At 39.3% G+C, this 25,528-nt stretch overlaps 1 non-coding gene and 1 pseudogene across 1 annotated transcript; one reads left to right on the forward strand and one right to left on the reverse strand.

The window, feature by feature from the left end:
• Positions 1-380: 380 nt before the first annotated feature.
• Positions 381-1,721, forward strand: LOC114196835 (nucleolysin TIAR pseudogene; annotated as a pseudogene).
• Positions 1,722-20,155: 18,434 nt separating this feature from the next.
• LOC114196887 (small nucleolar RNA SNORD58) lies at positions 20,156-20,221 on the reverse strand. The gene has a single exon (XR_003606818.1). It is a non-coding gene; the product is annotated as a small nucleolar RNA SNORD58 (small nucleolar RNA).
• Between the last annotated feature and the right edge of the window lie 5,307 nt (positions 20,222-25,528).

Genomic DNA, 25,528 nt, shown 5'->3' on the forward strand with positions numbered 1-25,528 from the left:
AGGGAGAGATACCCACTCATGCAACTTACCTGGATCTTAGTTATTTAAATCTAAAAAGAAGGAGAAGGAGAAGGAGAAGGAGAAGGAGAAGGAGAAGGAGAAGGAGAAGGAGAAGGAGAAGAAGAAGAAGAAGAAGAAGTAGTAGTAGTTATGCGCAGTGTCCGGAGCGGGCTGGGGGGAGAGAGCCCGAGAGCAGGGTTCGGTGGCTTTTCCTCTGTCCCCAGCTGGTGCCAGGAGCCCCCCTCCTCTTCCTCCCCACCCCCTCCCCTCCCCAGCCCTGCTCTCCCCCTTGTCCCAGGATCGCTCCGTCACACCCACCATGATGGAAGACGACGGGCAGCCCCGGACTCTACACACACAAGCTAAGACATATGGTTCCATCTTCAGAAAACAATACGGTGTTTATAGCCTAGATACGTAGGTAACCTCTCCAGAGATGTGACAGAAGTCCTTATACTTCAGTTATTCAGTCAGATTGGACCCTGTAAAAGCTGTAAAATAATAACAGAGCATACAACCAATGACCCATATTGCTTTGTGGAATTTTATGAACACAGAGATGCAGCTGCTGCATTAGCTGCTATGAATGGGAGAAAAATTTTGGGAAAGGAGGTCAAAGGAAACTGGGCAACAACACCAAGTAGCCAGAAAAAAGATACTTCCAATCACTTCCATGTGTTTGTTGGGGATTTGAGTCCAGAAATTACAACAGAAGATATCAAATCAGCATTTACCCCGTTTGGTAAAATATCGGATGCCGCAGTATTAAAGACATGGCAACTGGAAAATCCAAAGGCCATGGTTTTGTATCTTTTTATAACAAACTGGATACAGAAAATGCAATTGTGCATATGGGAGGTCAGTGGTTGGGTGGTCGTCAGATCAGAACCAACTGGGCCACAAGTAAACCACCTGCACCTAAAAGTACACAAGAAAATAACACTAAACCGTTGAGATTTGAAGATGTAGTGAACCAGTCAAGTCCAAAAAATTGTAGTGTGTACTGTGAAGGAATTGCCTCTGGGTTAACAGATCAGCTTATGAGACAGACTTTCTCACCATTTGGACAAATTATGGAAATAAGAGTTTTTCCAAAGAAAGACTATTCATTTGTCAGATTTTCAACCCATGAAAGTGCTGCCCATGCCATTGTTTCGGTGAATGGCACTACAATTGAAGGACATGTTGTTAAATGCTATTGGGGTAAAGAATCTCCTGGTATGACTAAAAACTTCCAACAGGTCGACTATAGTCAGTGGGGGCAGTGGAGCCAAGTTTATGGAAACCCACAACAGTATGGACAGTATATGGCAAATGGGTGGCAATGTACCACCATATGGAGTATACGGGCAGCCATGGAACCAACAAGGATTTGGAGTAGATCAATCACCTTCTGCTGCTTGGATGGGTGGATTTGGTGCTCAGCCTCCCCAAGGACAAACTCCTCCCTCTGTAATACCTCCTCCTAACCAAGCTGGATATGGTATGGCAAGTTACCAAACACGGTGAGCTGGGACTCTAAACAAAATTGTAATTCATGATAGCTTCAGTTTCCTGTGACACTCTGAAGACATGAAAGTAGACATCGGAAAATGAAAATATTTATTTTAAAAATTGAAATGTTTGGAACCTTTAGCACAGCTTTGCTTTGGTGAAGGACACATGTCTTCTAGTTCTGCCTTTTTAAGTTTTTGTTCATGATAGATATGAACATGATTTTTCTTTGGGTACAAAAACTAAAATAAAGTCAATAAAGACCAAAAAAAAAAAATTTACATATGCCATTTCCCCTTGATGATGAAATGCTCGACTTACCAAACTTATGGTTTGGTGGTACAGACAAATCCCAGTTAAAATGAGCAAGTCACTTCATATTGGGTGTCTGAGGTCTGGTAGAGGTGGCTAGAGACCTTGGTAAGACAAATGTATCCCAGAGTTGGGAGATAAACTCTACGTAGATTCAGAGACCATCTACTTCAGTGTAGTTTTTAGGAGTCCAGTGGTTCAGGTTTGCCAGAATAACCTCTCCAAAGTGAAAGACCAATTGCAGCATCTTTCACTCCTACCATAAAGAAAGAAGCAAAGAGCCCCTAGGTCTCTTTGGGTTCTGGAAACAACATGTTCCACACTTAGGAATATTGCTCCTGCCCATATACTGGGTGACATGGAAAGCTGTCAGCTTTGAGGGGCCTTGGAGCAAGAAAGGGCACTCTAACTGGTCTAAAATGTGGTACAATCAGCACTGCCTCTTGGGTCATACAATCCAACAGACCCTACAGTGATGGAGGTGTCAGTGGTGGCAAAAAATGCAGTAAGGGGCCTATGGAGAACTCCAGTGGGTGAATCACAAGGCTGGTGCCTGAAATTATGGAGAAAGTTCATGCTGTTTACAGCACAGAATTATATATCTTTTGAAAAACAGTTCTTGGCAAGTTACAGAGGACAAGTTACTTTGGCAGAGACAGAATACTTGACTATGGAGCATCAAATGACCCATGCACTTGGAACTTCCCATTATAAACTATGTTCTGTCCAAAAGTTGGATGGGCCCAGTATCAATTCTTCATAAGATGGAACTAGTATATCCAGGATCAAGTTCAAGCAGGACCAGGTCAGACCCTCATGTCCCTTTTCATGATTGCACTAACTCCCCTCCTATGGCTTGTACTATGGCCTTGCAAAGGGTCCCATATGACCAATCACAATGGAGAGAAAAGCCCAAGATGGCTTATAGATAGGTCAACTCATTAAGTGCATACAGACTGAAATGTATTAGCCATTTCAAAATGGGTTATAGCTGTATTCAGAGGTGGTCCTAGAAGACCGTGAAGAGGAAACATCTTTCCAAAGGACAAAACTAGGAACAGAGTGTCTGGTCATCTCCTTTGGTAGAAGGAAAAATGGCCTGACTTAAGAATACATATTAATTCCTGGGTCATTGGTAATGGTTTGGCTATCTAGTTGGAGGCCTGGAATGAAAAGGAAGAGCAGAGACAAAGAGGTCTGCATAGAGGAATGTGTATAGAAATGTGGGAGTAGGTACACAGTGTGAAGGATGTTGTATTACATCTTAACACCTACCAGAAAGCATCCACAGATGCTAAACAACAAAGTAGACAAAATGGCTCAACCAATTGATATTAAGCAGACCTCATCATTAGCAATCTCAGAATTGACATGATGGACATATAAATTGAATGACCATGTGGTAGAGATGGAGGCTACATATGTGCCCAACAGCATGGACTCATATTTAGCAAGGCCAATCTAGTTACCACTGTCTGAATAACTTGTCAGCAACAGAGACCAATATTATGTCTACAATGTAGCATTATTTTTTCAAGGAAATCACCCTGGACATTAGAACTGTCCTGTTCTTTTTTTTTTTTTTTTTTTTGAGAGAGAGAGAGAGAGAGAGCACAAGCCAGGGGGAGGAAGGGGCAGAGGGAGAGGGAGAAGCAGACTCCCCACTGAGCAGGGAGCCCAATATGTGGCTCCATCCCAGGACCCCGAGATCATGACCTGAGCCAAAGGTAGATGCTTAACTGATTGAGCCACCCAGGCGCCCTGGAACTGTCCTATTCTGAAAGAGCTGGTGGTTCACTCTTATAAGGATAATATGTACTCCAGGTATGAGTTTGCCTTTCCTAAGAGAGCCTCAGCCAGGAGCTTATAAAATGCTTGGATTCCATAGGCATGGAATCCCACACAGCATAATATCTGACCAGGGGGCCTGCTTTAGGGCAAAGGTGCAGGAACAGACCTATGACTACTGATCTTATCACACACCATACCATCAAGATGCAGCCAAGCTCAAAAAATGCCAAAATGGCAACTGAAGTACCAACTTTGCCCACTTCTATTTATTTGTCAGAGTAACATACCAAAAATGCTAACAGTGATTCTTTCTATATGGTAATTTTTATTTTCTTATTTTTGCTTACCTGTATTTTTTTTTAATTTCTAAATGTGTTACTGTTAAATTAGAGGGGGAAAGGTAAAGAAATCTCTTTCATTGCTTCAGAAAATAGCCCTCTAACTTCTGAACTCTAGAATCTTTGCCTTTTCTCTCTTGAACTTTCTAAAACCTGTGTGGTTCTTTTATCACCATAAAAATTTTCTGGTGCAGGGTGCCTGGGTGGCTCAGTCATTAAGCGTCTGCCTTTAGCTCAGATCACGATCCTCAGGGTCCTGTGATCGAGCCCCACATCTCCCTCTCCCACTCCCCCTGCTTGTGTTCCCTTTCTCACTGTGTCTCTCTCTGTCAAATAAATAAAATCTTTAAAAAAAATTTTTTCTGGTGCTTTCTTTTTTTTTTTTTAAAGATTTTATTTATTTATTCATAAGAGACAGAGAGAGAGACAGGCAGAAGGAGAAGCAGGCTCCCTGCTGAGCAGGGAGCCCGATGCAGGACTCAATCCCAGGACTCTGGGATCATGACCTGAGCCAAAGGCAGACGCTTAACAACCGAGCCACCCAGGCACCCTTTTCTGGTGTTTTCAAAACCACTTCTTTATAACCACTTACCACAGAAACCTGCATCACTGAAACATTTGTCTCCCATTGTCCTGGACACTCTGAATCTGTCATTGTTTTTCTATCAGTGTTCTGATAGAAAGAGAAATGTACCTGGTACCTTCTGAGTTCTAGAAGCCTGCTAATATTTACCTCAAGTCCCAGAAAGTCTTATTTCCCATGAATCTGTTGCACAGATAACAATAATTTGTTATCTATAATAACAAATTACCCCAAAATTAGCAGTTAAAGCAGTATTTATTACCTCACACAGTTCCCAAAGGTCAGATCCAGGAACAGCTTAGCAGGGTGGATCTGGTTAAGATCTTTTACAATGTTGCCGTCAATATGTCATCTGAGGCTGCCGTCATCTCAAGCCTCAAACAATGCCCATGATCTGCTTCCAAGATGACTCACTCGCATGGCTGTTGGCTCCATTTTTCACTGTGTGTACCCTTCCTCACAAAATGGCAGCTGGTTTCCTCCAGAATGAGTAATCCAGGAGAGAGCAACCTAGACAGAAGCTGCAGTTGCAGTGTCTTTTATAGCCTAGTTTTGGAATTAACACATCAATTATGTCATGTTCAGTTTGTTAGACACAATTTCCCAAGTCTAGCCATAGTTAAGGGAAGGGAAGACTCTTGTAGAGGAGGGTAGCAAAGAATTTGTGGACATATTTTAAAACCACAGAATCCAACTTTGGAAAGACTTCCAGATGTAGCAGGATCCACCCATTCCACTAGTTTCCTCTGAATCTTAAGGCTGTTTCCAGGGAATTGTGCCAAATTGCTGAGTTCAAACCTAGTGGGGTATTCAGAAGCCTATATACCATTATACACTTATTATCTTCCTGATCTATGGAAGCCATCACTAACTCCTTCTCTTGAGTACATGTGGATAACCCTGGGGTGTTATTAGATCCTTGAAATTTTTTTAAAAAGCACCCTTAGTTTGCCAACCATGCTGTTATTTTCCTCAAATCCAGAAATGTGTTCAACTTTGAGGTCACAAAATGCAAAGAAAGGCCATAGAATATTAAAAGGATAGGCTTTTCACTCAGGAAGAACCACTAATTGTATTCCAATTTTGTTCAAAGAAATAAATGTAAAACAAATAAAAAATCAATTTACAGAAGCATTCAGCAGTAATGTGTGAAATGGGATATTTGGAATCTGTAGGCCTAAAAAGTATGGAAGGAAAGATTTGGGTTCAATGATCAATAAAAGTTTGAAGAAGAGCTGATTACTATTAACTACATCTCACTTCTGTTTCCAGGCATCATTGGATACAGGAACTAGATTTATTCTTCTGCCAGAAACAACAACAAAAAAAGCAGATAAAATGCTTTTGAAATTTAAAAAATTACCTTAAAAAACTAGAAAAAGAAGAGCAAATTAAACCCAGGATAAACAGAAGGGAAATAGTGAAGATAAAATAGAAATAAATAAACTAGAAAACAATAGAGAAAAATCAATGAAACCAAAAGCTGATTCTTTAAGACAATCAATAAAATTGATAAATGAATCTCTAGCCAGACTGGTCAAGGAAAAAAAGAGAGAATATGCAAATTTCCAATATCAAATTACCAATATCAAGTGACATTATTAAAGATTCTATAGCTATTAAGAAGGTAATAAGGGAATATTATGAATAATGTACCTATAAATTCAACAGCTTAGATCAAATGGACAAATTCCTTGAAGAACACAGACTACTAAAATTTACTCAAGAAGAAAAAAGTAACCTGAATAGCCCTATATTTTTTAAAGTATTAAATTTGTAGTTAAAAACCTTCCTACAAAGAAAACTCCAGGCCCAGATTGCTTCACTGGCAAATTATAACTAATATAGGAAAGGAGGGAAGAAATAATACCAATTCTGCATAAACTCTCTCAGAAAATTGAAAAGTAGGGAGTTTTCCCCCAACTCATTCTGTAAGGCTTGTATTATCCTGATACCAAAACTAGACAAAGACATAGCAAGAAAAGAAAACTTTAGACCAATGTCCCTTGTGAACACAGTGCAAAAATTCTAAAAATATTTTTACCAAGTCAAATCCAACAATATATAAATAGGATAATACATGATAGCCAAATTGGATTCATCCTAGGAATGCAAGGGTGGTTTAATATTTGAAAAATCAATCAATGTAATTTATCAAATTAATGAATGGAAAAAGAAAAGCTATAGGATCACCTCAATATATGGAGGAAAAACACTGGACACAATCCAGCACCCATTGCCAATAAAAACTCTCAGCAAACTAAGATTAGAAGGGAACTTCCTCAACTTGATAATGGTATATATAAAAAACCTATAGAGGCACCTGGTTGGTGCAGTTAGTTAAGTGTCCAGTTCTTAGTTTTGGTTCAGGTCATGATCTCAGGGTCAGGAGATTGAGCCCTGCAGAGTCTGCTTGAGTCCTCTCTCCCTCTGCCCCTCTTGCTCGTTCTCTCTCTCTCAAATAACTAAATAAATCTTTAAAGCAAAACAAAACAAAACAAAAAACTATAGCTAACATCAAACTTAATGGTGAAAGAAGAATGCTTTCCACCTAAGATTAGAAACAAGCCAATGATTTTCATTCTCATGACTTCTATTCAACGTTGTACTAGAGGTTCTAGCTAGAGCAATAGGTCAAAGAAGAGAAACAAAACACACCCAGATCAGAAAGGGTACAATTATCTTTATTCACAGATGAAATAATTATCTATGTATAAAATCTGATAGAATCTCCAAAAATCTACTAGAATAAATGAGTTTAGTAAGGTCTCAGCACACAATATTAACCTACAAAAATCTATTGTATTCCTCTATGTTTCCAACAAACAACTGGAATTGAAATTTTAAAATGCCATTTGCAATAGTATCAAAAATATGAAATACTTCGGGTTTAATCTGACATAAGATGGGAAAAACCTGTACATTGAAAGCTATAAAATGTTACTGAAAGCAATGAAAGAAACACTAAGTAAATTGAGAGCTATATCTTGCACATAAGTCAGAAGACTAAATATTGTTAAGATATCACTTCTCCCCGGTTTGTCCTCTAGATTCAATGCAATTTCAATGAAAATCCCACTCAACTTTTTCATAGAAATTGACAAGCTGTCTCTAAAATTCATGTGGAAATGCAAACATACTTTAGTAGCCAAAATTACTTTGAAAAAAGAAAAAAAGAACAAATTTGGAGGGTAAACACTACCTGATTTCAAGACTTATTATAAAGTGACACTATTCAAGGCTGTGTGATATTGGTGTAAGGATAGACAAATAGATCAATTCAATAGAGACTTTGAAAAAAAGACCCACATATTATGGACAACTGATTTCCAACAAATGTACAAAGCAAATTCAATAACCAAGGAGAGTCTTTTCAACAAATAGTGTTGGAACAACGGTATATCCAGATACAAAACAATAAACTTAAATCCATACCTCATACTATATGCAAAAATTAACTCACAATGTAAAAATCTAAAAATATAACAGTTCTGAAAAAACAGTGTAAAATGTTTATGATTTTAGGTTAGGTAGAGATTTCTCAGTTATAATACCAAGAGCACAATCCATAAAAGAAAATTGATAAGTTGGACTTTATCAAAATTAAAAACTTTCACTCTTCAAAAGGTATTATTTAGGAAATGAAAAGGCAATCCACTGACTAGAAGAAATTCAATAAGAAGACAAACAATCCAATAAAAAGTGAGCAAAAGATTTGAATATCTTCACCAAAGAAGATATATGGATGGCAAATAAGCACATGAAAAGATGCCCCATATTATTAGTCATTAGGGAAATGCAAATTAAAAGCACAGTGAGATACCACTATGCAGCCACTATAATAAAAAAATAGACAATCTGAAGTATCGGCAATGATGTGGAGAAACTGAAATTTCATACTCTGCCGATGGAAATATAAGGCAATATTATAAGTTTGGAAGTCTTTTAAAAAGTTAAATATACACTATTACATGATCCAGCCAAACCCCTAGGTATTTACTCAAGAGGAAGGTCAACATATGCTTATACAAATACTTGTACATGAGTGTTCATAGCAGATTTATTTGTAATAGTCTAAAATTGGAAGCAACCCAAATGTCTATTAATGGGTGAGTGGATAAACAAATTGCGATGTAGCCATACAACGGTGTACTACTCAGAACAGAACACAATGAACTATTGATACACACATCAGCATGAATGAATCTCAAAATAATTATGGTAAGTGAAAGAATTCAGGCCAAAATAAAATAAAATAATGAGTACATACTGTATTATTAAAACTCTAGACGATGCAAAATGATCTATGGTGACAGAGAGTACATTAGTGGTTACCTTGTTAGGGAGTATCTACGGAGGGGTACAGGGATACATGAAAACTTGTATAGGTGATGAATACATTCCCTATCTTGACTATGGTGGTTGCTTCACAGGTGTATACATACGTCAAAACTTACTAAATTGTACTTTCAAATATATGCAGTTTACTGTATATCAATTACACCTTGACAAAGGTATTTAAAAATTGTAAAAGTGATAACTTAGCAAGGACTTGAAGGAAGTGAGGAAGTTAGTCCTGTGGATAGCTAATGTGAGGCTTTTAAAAATTATCAACCAAATTTTTGCAGTGGACATTTATTTTATTTTTTTTTCCCCAGCAACTTTCCCTTCTTCTGGTAAAATAGTACCTTCTTCATTAGGATTAGTTTTGGCTGGAAGTGACCACAAATGCAAAATGTTAGGAGCTAAAACAAGCTAGAGTTTTGCTTTCTCTTTTCATAAATTTGGACAGTTCAGGACTGGTGTGGCTCCATGATCATCAGGGACCCACATTCCTTCTTCTAATTTGTCACTACAGGTTCCATTTCATGACCCTGGCTATTCCGGGTCCAACCAAAACACTTTTATTCCAAGTAGCAGGAAGGAAGAAAGGGGCATGACCCTCTTATAGAGGACTCTTCCTAGAAGTCGCATATACTCTTCTGCTTAGATCCCACTGGCTAGAACTTAGTCACACACAGGCAGGGAGAACTAAGAAATGCTGCCTTCATTCTGAGTTCCATGTGCCCAGATAAAAGTCAGAGATAAAAGAACATGGATATTGAGAGATAGCTAATTAGTCTTTGCCATAGCTACTTCTTTTTTAGAAATTCCTCCTCTTCTTCTCTTACAAAGCATGTGGTCACAGAGATGAATGGACACATGATCTCAGCTGGGCCAGTGAGTGCGACAAATATGGGAGATGGGAACTTTGAAGCACCTGGAAACTTATGGGACCATCCTCAGAAAAGCCAATAGGCAGAGGGCAGTGACGACTGAAAGAAGGGTTCTGAAGATACTCAAATCCCTGCTGCAGCCACACTTGAGGCCCACTTGGCTACACTGCTCACCCCTCATTTACGTTACCTGAGGCAATATACCTTCTACAGCCTGTTAACCAAAGAGAACACTAATGAACAAGTTGTAGCCCTTGAGCAGCCTTCTAAGGGGTCGGTTTCACTAAAGAATTAACACTACCTTTGAAGTAATTCATGGAAGAAGAAATACAAATGATTAGAAAACATATAAAAAGATGCACAATCTTACTTCTAATTAGGGAAATAATTATTAAAGCAAAAGGAGGACACTTTTTCACTTGCCTAGCACTTTGACAAAGTTTCAATAGTTCCTTAATATCTGAGCAAACAGATATTTTAATACACTATTGTGAGAGTATAAATTGACACTACATTTGTGGAGAAAAGTTTCCAGTACCAATCACAATTTAAAATGCATGTATCCTTTGATCAGCAATTTCATTTTCAGGAAATGGCATGCCAGGAAACTATGCATAAGGATATTCATTAAAGTGTTATTTCAACGAGTGAAAATTGGAGTCAAAGTAAAATATATTTTTTAAAGATATTTATTTATTTATTTATTTGAGAGAGAGAGTATGTGTGCAGGGGTAGGGGCAGAGGGAAAGGAAGAGAGAGAATCTCAAGCTGACTCTGCACTGAGCATGGAGCCCAACCGGTGCTCAATCTCATGACCTGAGCCAAAATCAAGAGTCGGATCCTTAACTGACTGAGGCACCCAGACGCCCCTAAAAATTTTTTTAATAAAAACGTTTCAACACATTATGGTACATTCATATGATGGTGCATTTTATTTTATTTTATTTTATTTTATTTAAGATTTTATTTATTTATTTGAGAAAGAGAATGAGATAGAGCATGAGAGGGGGGAAGGTCAGAGGGAGAAGCAGACTCCCCGCTGAGCAGGGAGCCCGATGCGGGACTCAATCCCGGGACTCCAGGATCATGACCTGAGCCAAAGGCAGTCGCTTAACCAACTGAGCCACCCAGGCGCCCCTGATGGTGCATTTTAAAAAACAATTTTATAATAAGGTCATTTATAACTATGGCCTTATAGTATATATATAAAATTATTATAAAGAATAGGATGAATTTAGGTGAATTTAGCATGTAGATGATATACTGCTAAATAAAAAGAGCAAATTACAGTATGTAAAATATAATCTCATCTATTTAAAAAATACACTTGTACAGAATCTTTCAAAATCTGGGATTTCTTGTCTCTCTGACTGGGACCCTATTTTCATTTTTTAGAAAAAAATCACAATGAGGGCATCTGGGTGGCTCAGTCAGTTAAGCGTCTGCCTTTGGCTTGGGTCTTGATCCCAGGGTCCTGCTTCTCCCTCTGCCTGCCACTCCCCCTACTCTCATGCTCTCTCTCTCTCACTATCTCTCTCAAATAAATAAGTCAAATCTTTAGAAAAAATCACAGTGAGACAAAAATCAAAGGATACTGAGAGAGAGTTGTAAAAGAGGTTTTATTTTGTTTTATTGCAGGTGAGGAGTGTGTGTACATGTCTGTCTGTGTGTGTGCACGTGTATGATATTTTGTAATTTGACCAAGCAATACCCTGATACCAACCAGCTATCCTTACCCATTTGCCTGAAGGTAAGCTTACCTAATGATCTGAATGGGATTGGGCCCCAGAGTGAGTTTTACTCACTAGCCAATGAGGGTCAACAACAGGAGGGATGTCCTCTCCCTATGCCAAACCCCTGCCAAACCAAGCAAGCAAATGTTCCAAAACAGGAAGATGTTCTGACGACTTCTATTAATTTCCTCAGGGCAGAAGTTATGAACCCATAGTGATGGTCAGTCTTGGCTTCTTACTTGAGACCCTGAGGAACTGACAGGTTTCTCCTCAGTCGTTTGTAGAAATATAAAAAACAAGCATTGCTTTTTATTCTAAGAAGCTTAAAGCAGGGTTTTTATGGGTGCTTCATAAATTTTCCTTTATTACAGATATGAGTCCTATCTTCTTGGAAAGACCACACAGATCTTGGTGTACCTTGCTTAAGAATAATATACAACAGTTACAGCCTGTTCATCTTACCTGCTTTCCATGAAAAAAAGAGAGAGAGAGAGAGAGTCCTCATATAAGAGTGTTAGGGGCATCAGGATCCCCTCTAGCAGCCCCCAGGGATTTTCTTTTTTCTTTTTTCTTAGATTTTCTTTATTTATTTGACAGAGAGAGACACAGTGAGAGAGGGAACACGAGCAGGGGGAGTGGGAGAGGGAGAAGCAGGTTTCCCGCGGAGCAGGGAGCCCGATGCGGGGTTTGATCCGATCCCAGGACCCTGGGATCATGACCTGAGCCAAAGGCAGACGTGTGATGCCTGAGTCACCCAGGCGCCCCCCCACCCCCACCAGGGATTTTCTTAAGATTATATATAGAAACGGTCTGAGAGGAGACAGGAAAGCATCCATGGTTACCCAGGGGCAGGGAGGTCAGAGAGGATGAGGATAGGAAGGCTTGCTGTGTCTTTTGAATATTTCACAAGTGTCTATACTTTAGTAATTAAAGCTCTTTTTAATTTTTTTCTGATGTGAATTAATGTCGTATGCCCAGTAGGTGTGTGTATTGAAATGGGCCCAAAAATATAATCGGAGGAAAATCTTGGCCCTGCATTTTCTAGTCTACCTCTATGCAAAAGTTTGGTAGCCTTCCATTTTGGCATACTGGTTAGATGCTTTCCTTACATAAAGGGTATCAATTCTATGTTGACTATGCTTAATTACATCATAGAACTTCTACAGAACTTCTACACCTCAGATTCTTCTCAGAAAATATAACCTTGGATTACCTGGTGTGGAATTATTAGCAAAAATTTAGTTGTAAAAATAATGTTCAGGGAGAATGGCCTAATGGGAATGAACCCCTTCTCTAGACATTCTAAATTTTGTCATTTTGGAGACAGATCCTTGGAGAGATTTCTTGGGTCACATTGTCTCAACACCCCTCTCCCTCACGACATGGCCCTTTTCTGACCTACATTTTATATATATTTTTAAAGATTTTATTTATTTATTTGACAGAGAGAGAGACAGCGAGAGAAGGAACACAAGCAGGGGGAGTGGGAGAGGGAGAAGCAGGCCTCCCACTGAGCAGGGAGCCCGATGTGGGGCTCAATCCCAGGACCCCGGGATCATGACCTGAGCTGAAGGCAGCCGCTTAACGACTGAGCCACCCAGGTGCCCCTACATTTTATAATTTTGCCTTGAGTGTACACTGAGAGGTGTTTTAAGGAACAACCACATTACCTCCATCATTGTACATACTGTAGGACTGTTACTGAGAACATTGTCTAGACATCACAACAATATAGAAAAAGCTGTGTTTCTTCCTGAGCATCTGGTACTCTTACCTTATGCTATTTACACCACGAATCTTGTGGTAGCTTTGTTTTCCCTTGGCCACTAGGAAACACTAAGCCAAATTTGTGTGCTTCCCAGTGCCTATACAGAAGTTCATGGATGAATTTTAGTGCCTGGATATTATGTATTGTACTATATTACATATTACATTACATTAATTTTAAACCTTAGGTATTATATTTTTCTACCATTTAACTTTCCCTTTGACCCCTTTCCTCATTTATGTTAGTATATTTTTGTTATATTGTATGTATTTCTATAAAGGATTCCAAAGCTCCTCCCCCTTCTTTTGTTGAGTAAAGGGTAGTGAGGGATCCACTTTCCCTTTGGACCATGTAACGTGCTAAAACTCTCATGATTCAAGCTAGGATTCCAAAGTCTTCTACAAGGTTTCTGGTTATACCATATTAATGCCAGTGTTCTCAACGTCAACATCAGACCCTGTTGTCATAATTCTAGAGTGACCATGAGAGTCACAGACCCCTATGAAGCCAATATTGTCTAGATCAAACTATTGTGTTTTGGTTAGTGAAAAAAAAAGTCATAAGACTTGAGCTCCAGACTCAGTGAATTTATTCATTTATTTAAATATTTATTACTAGTTTACTATGTCCCAGGCATGCAGTTAAGTTCTGTAGATACAATGTAAACAAAAAACAGACATGGCCTATGCCCTCAAAGAGTTTATAATCTAGAAGTGAAAAAAGGCACTTATCATATAATCCCACAAATGTCATTACAGGTCATGAACAGGCTTTGGCAGCATGTGATGTGGGATCAGAACTTGTCTTGGGAATCAGGGAAGACTTGTTTGAGTTGATATCTGCAGAACAGTGAGGAGTTTGGGAAGAGGAGAAGGAGAGGCAGAAGCATTTTGGGAAGTGAGAACAGAATATGCAAAAGCCATGGGGCAGGGTAGCACAGTGCAATGGAGGAACTGAAAGAAGAACCATGTGGCTAAATGCAAACATTTGTGGGACAGTGGTGTTAGCTGAAGCTACAGCAGTATGCAAGTGCAACCTACTAAACCATTGAACCGTTTTAAATGACTAACTGCGTGAGCTATGATAAATGGTCTAAATTTTCTAAGCCTGTTTTCTTGGCTGTAGAACACGGATCTTTAAGCGCATGGTGATGCTGAGCTACCTACCAAGCTACCTTTAAAAAGTTACAAGGGGATTTAAGCTAAACTTTCTCTAGGGGTCAGCATACTGGAAATTTCCATTTGCCCAAGAGACAAGCCATCTATTTTTAAGAAAGGCCCTTGGGGAGATTTTTTTGTTTTTTGTCTTTTAATCAAATTATGCACTGTGAAAGAACAGTCTCACATGGAAATAGTCTTGTGATGTATGGCCAAGAGAGAACTGTGTATGCCCCATCCCCTTCAGGTACCAAAACTTTTCCTTAACGGATTTGTTCATGTTCACAGAAAACTCCCAATATGCAAAACACTTTCAGATAATGTATTTTGTTTAATCCATACCAGAAGCCTATGACTTAAGTATCATTTTTCATCTTTCAGGGATGAGAAAACTAGTGACCAGAGAGATTAGGTAACTTACCCAAAAACATACAGCTAGAAAATTATAGAGTTGGAATTCAAACACAGGTAGTCTGATCCAAACTCACAAAACTATCACTCACCACAGAGACCTCAACAAAACTGGATGTGGTGCAGAGCTGCCTGTCAGACCTTGTAGTGACAATGAGGAGGGAAAGGAAAAACTGGATCCACCAGTCCTCATTCCATGAACCTCATGTAAAAGAAATCTTATCTCCTGAGGAAATGCCCTCAACTTCTGCTATCAACCCCCATGAGATAAGTCATGTCCAGAAAGTCAGTTATCCATCAAAGTAGTTTCCCTATCTCTTATCTGCAAGGTATATGTTCCAAGACCCCCAGTGGGTAACAGGGATCGTACCAAGCCCCATATATACTATGTTTTTTCCTATACACACCCACCTGTGATCAAGTTTAATATATAAATTAGGCACAGTAAGATACTAGTGACAATAATATAATAAAACAATTGTAACAATATACTGTGATAAAACTTATGTGGATGTGGTCTCTCTCTCAAAACAGCTTATTGTACTATACATCACCCTCCTTCTTAGGACGTTGTGAGATGATTAAATGTCCACGTGATGAGATGAAGTGAGATGAATGACAAAGGCACTGTGATGTAGTGTTCGGCTACTCTTGACTCTCTGAGAATGCGTCAGAAAAGGATTATCTACTTCGGGACTGTGGTTGACCGTGGTAACTGAAACTGTGGGAAGTGAAACCACATATGGGGGGGGACTGGTCCCCCAGCTTAAAAGAAGGAAATGAAATAGATAAACCCTTCTTGCCAATGAAGATTAAAGATTCTGTTTCTCCAGTTGGTCTTGACGGGGAGTGGGTTCTGCAAGACCTGTACTTTATAAAGGGGAGGGAACTGTCACCCGACTTCCGTATCTGCAGAATTTGGCGAGCATTCTCCGAAGAGGGAGAACATAACACGGTCCCAGCTGTCAATGCTTCTGTTTTAATAAGAAAACTACCTTTGGAACAAAATCAGACCAACACTGGGATGGAGTAGGATGTCTCAGACACGAGTTCTAACTTGGTGTGGGATTATTAAGAAGCAAGCTCTACAATCCCGCTGAGTCAATGGACAGGATCTATTTTCCGTTCTCAACTTGTTCTGAGACGCTATAAATCTCTTGCCAAGACTTGAATCGGTGTAGCATCTGTGAGAACCAATTAAGAATGCCACATCACCTAGGAAGAGAGCAACAGAGTGCTGTGAATTCTTATTTGGATAAAAGTGTCCGAAAGCGAAGAAAATTAGCCGGCTCTCTAGTCATGCAGTCAAATCTTGTGTTAACAAAAGGAAAAAAGGAGGACCTGCTCTGGTTGGCCCAATTCTGTCTTCCTTGAGCAACTAGATTTCCTTTTCCCTACTTCTCCTGACAGTACCAAGCTGGATACCGTTTGGCTGGAGAATCAAGGTTTCCTTATTGACTTCTTTGTCTAGGTGCTTGGCTCTGTTATCCAGACCTCTTGGCAGAGGCTGTGCTCTTAGCTCCTGATCACCCTTTTGCTCACTGGGTTCCTATCTGCCTGGCTTTTTGGCATTCCTCGTTTCTTAAAGCATTCTTTTGGGATTTCTGGTCAATTTGGTGTCCTTGCCTGATTTCTGGCACACTCTGAATTCCACCTGTCTTTGATTCTTGGATACTGATTTTTCCTGTCCTTTGGTTTCTGTGTACTTCTCGACTTCTGTTTTTCCATGCTCGCTCGTCCACTGCCTAGCAGATATCCACCTCCAGCTTCCCTTACCTGTTTGATTTTTTTAACCTGTTTTTGCAAAGCACCACCATTGTTCACAATTCCAGAACTGACATTTTTTGAGCGTTAGGTGGAGCAATCAAGAGGAAATAACCCTTTTGGAAAAAGGAAATGCAGGATTGGAGCGGAGGGTTACTAGCCTCCTTTAGATCTGAATCTCAGGAAGGCAGTAATAGAGAACATAAAGTTAAAAAGATCTGGATTCAAAAGAGAGATATTTATTGTTGGTAATACAGGCAATAAAATAATAATCATCTAAGAAGAATTTAAAATGAGAACCCTGAGAGATCATTGATTCTTTTTTTAAAAAAATTTTTTTAAGATTTTATTTATTTATTTGAGAGAGAAAATGAGATAGAGAGAGAGCATGGGGGGGGAGGGTCCGAGGGAGAAGCAGACTCCCTGCTGAGCAGGGAGCCCAATGCAGGACTCGATCCAGGGACTTCAGGATCATGACCTGAGCCGAAGGCAGTCGCTTAACCAACTGAGCCACTCAGGCGCCTGAGATCATTGATTCTTAATAATATTCTATTTCTCATGTCAAGAAAATTTTGTTCCTTTGAACTAAATGCTTTTAGCTTATTACCAAATTTTGAATATGTGAATTTAGGTATTTTTTAATGGGTAAATATCTTAACATTCGTAAACACTTATAATAATGTATTTTTAGAGTACCAAATTTGAAACTAGTGTTTAATTTCAAATCTAATTGAATTGTGCTATTTTCATAAGGATACACAGGCTCCTTTCGAAAAGTTTAATTTTAGGGCACCTGGGTGGCTCAGTTTAAGTGACCTGCCTTCAGTTCAGGTCATGATCCCAGGGTCCTGGGATCAAGTCCCACTTTGGGCTCCCTGCTCGGCGGGGAGTCTGCTTCTCCCTCTACTCCTCCCTCCTACTTGTGCACGCGCTCTGTCGCTCTCAAATAAATAAAATCTTTTAAAAAAGTTTAATTTTAGGTTGTAGGAATTTAAAAGAATTAATTCTTTTTATTTTATTAAAAGAATTAATTCTTAAGGTACACATGTAGCAAGCCATTCCATATCATCAATATATTTTTCTTATTAATAAAGGGGCAGGGGTGCCTGGGTGGCTCAGTTTGTTAGGCGTCTGCCTTCGGCTCAGGTCATGATCCCAGAGTCCCAGGATCAAGCCCTGCTCAGTGGGGAGTCGGCTTCTCCCTCGGACCCTCACCCTGCTCTTGTGCTCTCTCTCTCTCTCCCTCTCTCTCTCTCAAATAAATAAATAAATAAATAAATAAAATCTTTAAAAAAAAATAAAGGGGCAACTCACTCTTGTCCCATCAAAAATTATAAATTAATTATGTGACGCCAGAATTTTACCATTGGAATTTTTCTTGGAATCAGAAAAACAAATCCAGTCATTTCTATATTTTCCAGAATAGTATAACCTTTGTTTTATTGTAAAGTGAACCAAGCAAAGCAGCAGAAATATGTAGGGAGTCAGATATCCTGTGGTACAGTTCTGGCTGTGCAGCTTCATAACATGAGCTTGGGCAAATTACCCAACATCTCCTTACCTGAGAAAGATTTTTAACTGATTCCAGCCCCACAGTCTATGACCTAGGGTCAAGTCATCCTTGTACTGGTTTCACCTTGATAATATCCTAGACTTCAACTCTCTTCATGTGTCCCTACTCTTATAATTAAACCTTTCCCTTGGTCTCTATTCCACAATTTATCTTCCAGTTGCCTGCCCAGCACAGCCATCACCTCTAGGTTTGGAGCCCTGCCCTTTACACAGGTCGTGGTTATAGAACCTGACAATCTTTGGACAGACCTTCCAGTTACCACCTCCAGTCTGCTGGTGTGAATCCCAGAGAACTATCTCCCTCTGAGCTATTTGATTTTGTGTCAACTTGACTCTGTGTCAACTTGACTATGTGTTCGACTGCTGCCTTGGGCCACCCACTGACAAATGCTTTTATGAACTATGGCCTGATACCTTGAAATATTTTGAATACCTATTAATATGTCAGTAATCCCAAGTTCCAATCCTATCCCAGTGGATGTGTTCAAGACTGGTTCGCTTCCCTTCTCTGTTATCATTGGGCCATACCCAGCCTACTCTCAAGATGCCAGATATGTGATTCTATATAGTATGAAGAAATAGCATCAAGAAATTGTTAAACTGTGTTCATTATAATTTGTTTAATAAGACAGGGACATAGGTGACAGTTCATAAAGGTCTCTGTTAATGTAACAATGGTCAAAATTTTTACAAGAGTTGGTACTAGTACTAGTTGGTACTAAGGGACTAGTTTTGTTTACTAAGAAAATTAATTTGTGGGGGTACCTGAGTGGCTCAGTCAGTTAAGTGGGCGACTCTTGATTTCAGCTCAGGTCATGATCTCAAGGTGTGGTATCAAGCTCCATTTCAGGCTCTGTGCTCAGCAGGGAGGCTGTTTGAGATTCTCTCTCTCCCTCTCCCTCCCCTTCTGCCCCTTCCCCACTAAAATAAATGAATCTTAAAAAAAAAGGGAAATTAATTTGTGTGGAAAAGCTCATTCCCCTAAAACTCAAAGATGGATTTTACCTAAAGCTTTTGGGGAAGGTTTGTTAAAGATGTTGGTGCTCCGTGAATTTATTCAATAACAAATTTCACAGGAATGGTTGTAAATTTGTCTATTTACCCAGTTATGCTTTTGAAGTGAAAAACTCCTTTTATTGTTTTTTTCACTTAAAGAAAAGTTGTTGCCCATGGTTTTCCAGCACAGCATTTTAGGCATCTATGTGTGTGTAGTACTTACCCTGCATGAGGTATTATGCTAAGAACTTTATAACATACAGCTTAATTTAATTGTCACACAGGTTTATTGACCTACTACTAAAGATGAAATTAAGGCATGGAGATTTTAAATAACTTGCCCCAGGAGGTCACACAGCGAGAAAGTGGTGGAACCAGACAGACAAAAATCTATCTGTCTCCAGATAGCTCCTAATCACTACATGGAAAACAATAAACACTGAAGAAAACGAGAAAAAAAAAAAAAAGGAACTTGGAAAGAGATAAGGAAGATGCTCCACGAGAAATCTGGACCCTTATTACATCTTCTGAATTGGTTGGTTCTGGTTGGATTTTATTGGGGGTAATCAGTGAGGAAACATCTGGGTCTCCTAAGATCTCTGCTGTCATCTGAGAGAATTGGATGTTTCCTGGATTTGGATGGTTATTCCTGTGCTCAAGAGAACTGGGAAATATTTAGGGCTCGTCTTCAGAGGGAAGACAGCACTACAAATCACCCTAATAAGCCGGGCTCTGGGAATGTGCTACCAGGTCACCTCTTGCTGAAGTCTCTATGCAATTTCCCCCTTCTGTAGAGAGCATGGCATACCCTTATACACAAAATAGGGAAACCAGATTGTAAAATGCTATTTGAATGTTATGACACTGACAGTTATTCTATAGGAGACCCTGAGACTATTGCCAGAGGCTGAAAATATTCTGTCTCAGGACAAGTTGATATCTTGCTAAAGACCACAACCCACCATAACAAAGTAAACCCTTCAATAACTTCCATGTGACAAGTTTTTTTTTCTTCCAGCAGCTGCTGAGAGAATAGTTGTTTTCATGATTAATCCAAAGGTGTTCTAAGAAATGCCATCATCACAGGCATGTGACAAGTTTTATATGATAATTTCTGACATGCTTGCTATAGTCATCGTGAATTCTCAATAGAAGTCTATCAGTGCCATGTTTTCATTGGGGGAATTTCAATTTCCAGAATTACAGTATTATGCCTCGAGTCAGACAAAATCTTAGCATCAAATTATTATAGGCTGTTTCTTTTCTTGAGGAACTATTCCAAAAAACCCACAATATTTCTTCGGGGAACGTACCAATAAGAATAAACAATGTAATATAGATTGTCATTCATGATTCTGTTTCAGATTTTGAATGTTGCTTTTAAGTTAAAAGCATCTTTAAAACCTATTCTGTTTTTGTATTTTTTGTCCTTCTGGCAGCCTCATTTATTCATTCATCCTTTCAGCAAACGTTTATGGATTACCTTCTATATGCCAGGTGCTGTGCTAGGTATTAAGGACATAATAATGAATTAGAATTTACTGTCAAATTCTAATCATTCCTTTAAATTAAATTAAATATTAAAAAACCAGACACAAAATGCCTGCCTTACTTCCTTTTAAATTTCTTGTGTTCTATACTCCTAACATCATCTTATAATATTTTGCACACAACAGATTCATAATATTTGGTGGTGATATCAGCAATTAGAGAATCATTGTATTTTTAAAAATCAATATTCAATTTGCCTTTTCATAGAGGATAAATGTGTGCCTTATCTCTCATTTTAGTTTCCTTCCTTCCTTTCTTTCTATTAATTTTTTTTATTTTAATGCCCTGTCTCTCATTTTAGTCTTATGTTCTCATGACTAAGTCACAACAGACTTCATTTTTCCCTGGGGTGCAAATTCATTCTAGTGGATGGTGGTGACTGAATTTGTAGCCCAGGAAACAGTGTAAATAAATAATTTGTCTATTCTGTTCTCTGGGGAATTTCACATAAACCAGGGGTTCTTTTTTAATTGAATCACTAGTTCAGAGCCTAATCTCCCTTCTATTCTCTCCACTAGTCCCTTTCCTGATTCCCATTTTGAAGCTTCAAAGAAACTCCTGATTGTGTCTACTTTCCCAAATCACTCACTAGGAGGTTAACTCAGAGGTCACAAATTCAGATGCCTTGGGGCGCCTGTGTGGCTCAGTTGTTAAGCGTCTGCCTTCGGCTCGGGTCATGATCCCAGGGTCCTGGGATGGAGCCCCTCATCGGGCTCCCTGCTGGGCGGAGAGTCTGCTTCTCCCTCTCCCACTCCCCCTGCTTGTGTTCCCTCTCTCGCTGTGTCTCTGTCAAATAAATAAAATCTTTAAAAAAAAAAAACAAAAAAACAAATTCAGATGCCTGTAGGGAGCAGCCTGGAAAGAGAAATAAGTGCTGGGGGCTGAGGCAGAAACATTAGGGAGTGAGTGGGGGAACTGTGGCAAACTGTAGAGCACAGGCCAGGAAAAGAGAAGGATGCTGTACTCAGGCGCCAACTCATTGTTGTTGAGTGAATGAAACGCTAAGTTAGCTGATCATCCAATTTTCACAAGAGTCAGAAATCTGGATCTTTATGTAAAATGTCCCAATCTGTAAATGTTGAACCACCCAAACAAAACATGCCTGCCTAGGACTGCCATTTGCAACCTTGGCTTTTATTGGTATTGAACCCAAAAAACTAAAAGCACCATAGGTTTTTGAAATGTCCTTGAAGAATGTGAGTTGAATTGGTGACCCAACCCCACACTCAAGGTAAAAGGTAAAGGAAGAATTCTTATCAGGGGTGTGATTTGATATTGGTCTAATTAGTATATTTTCATTAATCTAATCAGTACATTGTCATTCTACAGTTTTTAAAACTGTAATAAAGCAATCCAACTTTTATGTAAGATAAGGGGGATGAAATATATATTCAACTCAAAATACATATTCAATTTTGTTTTTATTTATAAAGGAACGCTGGCACTGGAAGAATACATTAAAAATTAATGAGTGATTATCTTTGTAGGGTAGGGATAAGGTAGAAAGGCATGAGTGTGGGAATAATACTTCTCAATCTACACTTTTAAGTTAGTTTCTCTTTTTGAAACAGATGAGAGTATTATGTATTCAAAAATCAAATTTTTAAAATGAAAGTAAATGGCATTAACATGCCAAATTATTTTTTATTGCAGGGAAGTATGACAGGTTGAAAAATAAATTAGAATCCGTAAAAATATATAACAGGACAAAATTCTATAAGGGAAATGGAATTATAAAAGTTAAAGAAGAAGAAAAAGGAATAATGTTTCAATTAGGATAGCTAAAGAAATAATTTTTTAATTTACTCTTTAAATGGTATCAAACTGGGGGTGCCTGGGTGGCTCAGTCGTTGAGCGTCTGCCTTCGGCTCAGGTCATGATCCCAGAGTCCTGGATCGAGCCCTGCATCGGGCTCCCTGTTCCACGGGAAGCCTGCTTCTCCCTCTCCCACTCCCCTGCTTGTGTTCGTGCTCTCGCGATCTCTCTCTCTGTGTCAAATAAATAAATAAAATCTTTAAAAAAAAATGGTATCAAACTGCTATGGTATTTATAGTCCACTGAACATACTTAAGACTTGTGTGGCTCTTATTTTTAAATGCCAATATTTACAATGCAATATTGAAATTGCTTCCTTTACAATTGTTTTATTTTATGATAAAAATTTTGGACACTGATATAAAAATGAGAAGGGGATAGATGTATTTTTCAAAGTTCTTTTGAGGTTATATAAACCAAGTTCAAAGATTACTGATCTTGATTTTCCTATAGGGTTGACCCTTGAATTACACGGGGGCTAGGGGTGCCAACACCCTCACCATGCAGTCGAAAATCTGCGCATAATTTTGACTCTCCAAAAACTTAATAGCCCACTACTGACTGGAAGCCTTACCGATAACATAAATAGTCGATTAACACATATTTTATATGTTATATGTATTTTATATGTTATATGTATTACATACTATATTCTTACAATAAGCTAGAGAAAGGAAACTTATTAAGAAAATCGTAAGGAAGAGAAAATACATTTACAGTACTATACTGTAAAAATCTGCATATAATGGATCTGCAAAATTCAAACCCATATTGTTCAAGGGTCACTTGTACTTGAACTACTGGAGTCACACCTTTGTCCATGGAAGGCCAAAGTTATGCTACATGATGACAAATTAGCACCTCTGGATAGTATCATATGGATTAGTTTTGGATTAGCTAGCTTTTACTTGGAAAAACAGAAAAATTTAGGGGCCCCTGGGTGGCTCAGTTGGTTAAGCATCTGCCTTCGGCTCAGGTCATGGTCCTGGGGTCCTGGGATTGAGCCCCACATCGGGCTCCCTGCTCCACGGGAAGCCTGCTTCTCCCTCTCCCACTCCCCCTGCTTGTGTTCCCTCTTGCTGTCTCTCTCTCTCTGTCAAATAAAGAAATAAAATCTTAAAAAAAAAAACAAAAAAACAGAAAACTTTTAAGTTTCGTAAGAATGAGTGCCAGGTAAACAGGTAAATTTAGATGTTTGTAAGGCAGGTCCAACATACAAGATCAAGAATTTGCAGGGCTGGGGTGCCTGGGTGGCTCAGTTGTTAAGAGTCTGCCTTCGGCTCAGGTCATGATCCCAGGGTCCTGGGATCGGGCCCTGCTTGGCAGGAAACCTGCTTCTCCCTCTCCCACTCCCCCTGCTTCTGTTCCCTCTCTCGCTGTGTCTCTCTCTGTCAAATAAGTAAATAAAAATCTTAAAAAAAAAAAAAAAAGAATTTGCAGAGCTAATGTAATGAGAGTGTAAAGGATGGCCAAATCAAGAGGCAAAAAGTTTCCTACTCAAATTTGCCATAGGCCAACATGCTTGGGCCCATCTTGGAACACATAAGGGCTATTTAAAACCAAAAGTACAAGTCCAGGGGTATGAGGTACTCATCAAACCCACCTATACTGAGGCTCCCAATGTGGATCATGGGCGATTGCCCTAGCCCCACGTTTCTCTCTCAGGCTCCTGGAATATGTGATGACAAGGAAAACAACCCAAGTTTGAAATAAAATGATCTAAACTAATTTTCCCCTTCCAAATAAGAAAATATTAACTACATTTAAGCTTTGCTGACTCCAAATAAAAGCTGAATCATCATTTCTCCTCATTTGGTTGCAACTTTTCCTTGTTATTCTTGTTTATTATACCCCTCACCAGGAAAAATTCCACACTTCCAGGTCACCCTTCATCTTCCACCCACTGGCCCACCTCAAGGCTCTTCATAGTCCCTATTTTGAATCCTTTTCTGACCATTCCCCAATTTCTGAGACTATTCTACTGTGTCCTCTGGAATCCATGGTCCATCACCAGCAAAATCCTCTGTATTCTCAATCTCTTCTCTGAGTATTTCCTTCACCTTGTTCTAAGCAAGCCTGGCTCACCCCCTGTAGATGCAATTGTCCCTGCAGGCTTTCCAGAGACCTCACTCCGCTGGACGTGGAGGTGGATAGGAATCCTCCTTGCTGTTCATTGCTTCTTTCAGGCTGTTCTTCTTCTCCCTTTTCTAATTTCTCCCCCAACCAGTATTTGCTTGGCTTTGTTTTTTAACTCATGTCCTCTGATGTTGTCACCCTTCTCATTGTGGTAGTCACCTATTCACTCATATATCACTCTGCCTTATTTTTCAAGGACTTTATCTTTTGGCTACTGGCATCCTCTCTAGCACCTTTCCTAATTCCAAGTCTTGTTTTCAACATATACGTAGATAATCCTTATGATTATCTACTCTCCTTGAGTCTCTTCCAATGACACTGTATTCCACACTCCTTAGGCACTCACTGCCATTGTTGCATTCCACTCTAGACTGCATCACTTCTCCATAATCTTGTTTTCATGCATCCCACTCTAATAACCATATTCCTGTGGTCACTCTGCAGAAGTAGGATGGACTCCTCTACCTCAGATTTGGTTTGGATGTCGATACTGATGATGCCACACACGTACAAAGAGAGTATGAGAAGTTGTATGGGGCACCCGGCTGGGTCAGTCGGTGGAGTGTGTGGCTCTTGGTTTCAGAGTTGTGAGTCTGAGCCCCATGTTGGGTATAGAGATTACTTAAAAATAAAATCTTAAAAAATACTACTCGCAAAAAGCAGCTCTCTGTGGAGAGCAGGGCAGGCTCCTAAGCTGGTACAAATGTGGTCTAAGGGAGCAGAGAAAGAAGACTGTCTTAGGGTTTTATGGTGATAGAGGGGTAGGACCAGGATGAAGGTTCCCTCGAGTGGGCTGGGTCTTGCATGGTTTGTACTTTCCACCAGCACCAAAGGAGTCATCTTATCAATTTTCCTGGATGTGGGGCACAGGGAAAAGAGGAGAGGTGGGGC

This window comes from Eumetopias jubatus, unplaced genomic scaffold, assembly GCF_037043125.1.
Source record: "Eumetopias jubatus isolate StellerSeaLion01/CBP00866 unplaced genomic scaffold, mEumJub1_p1.0 scaffold_4, whole genome shotgun sequence".
Taxonomy (NCBI): Eukaryota; Metazoa; Chordata; class Mammalia; order Carnivora; family Otariidae; genus Eumetopias; species Eumetopias jubatus.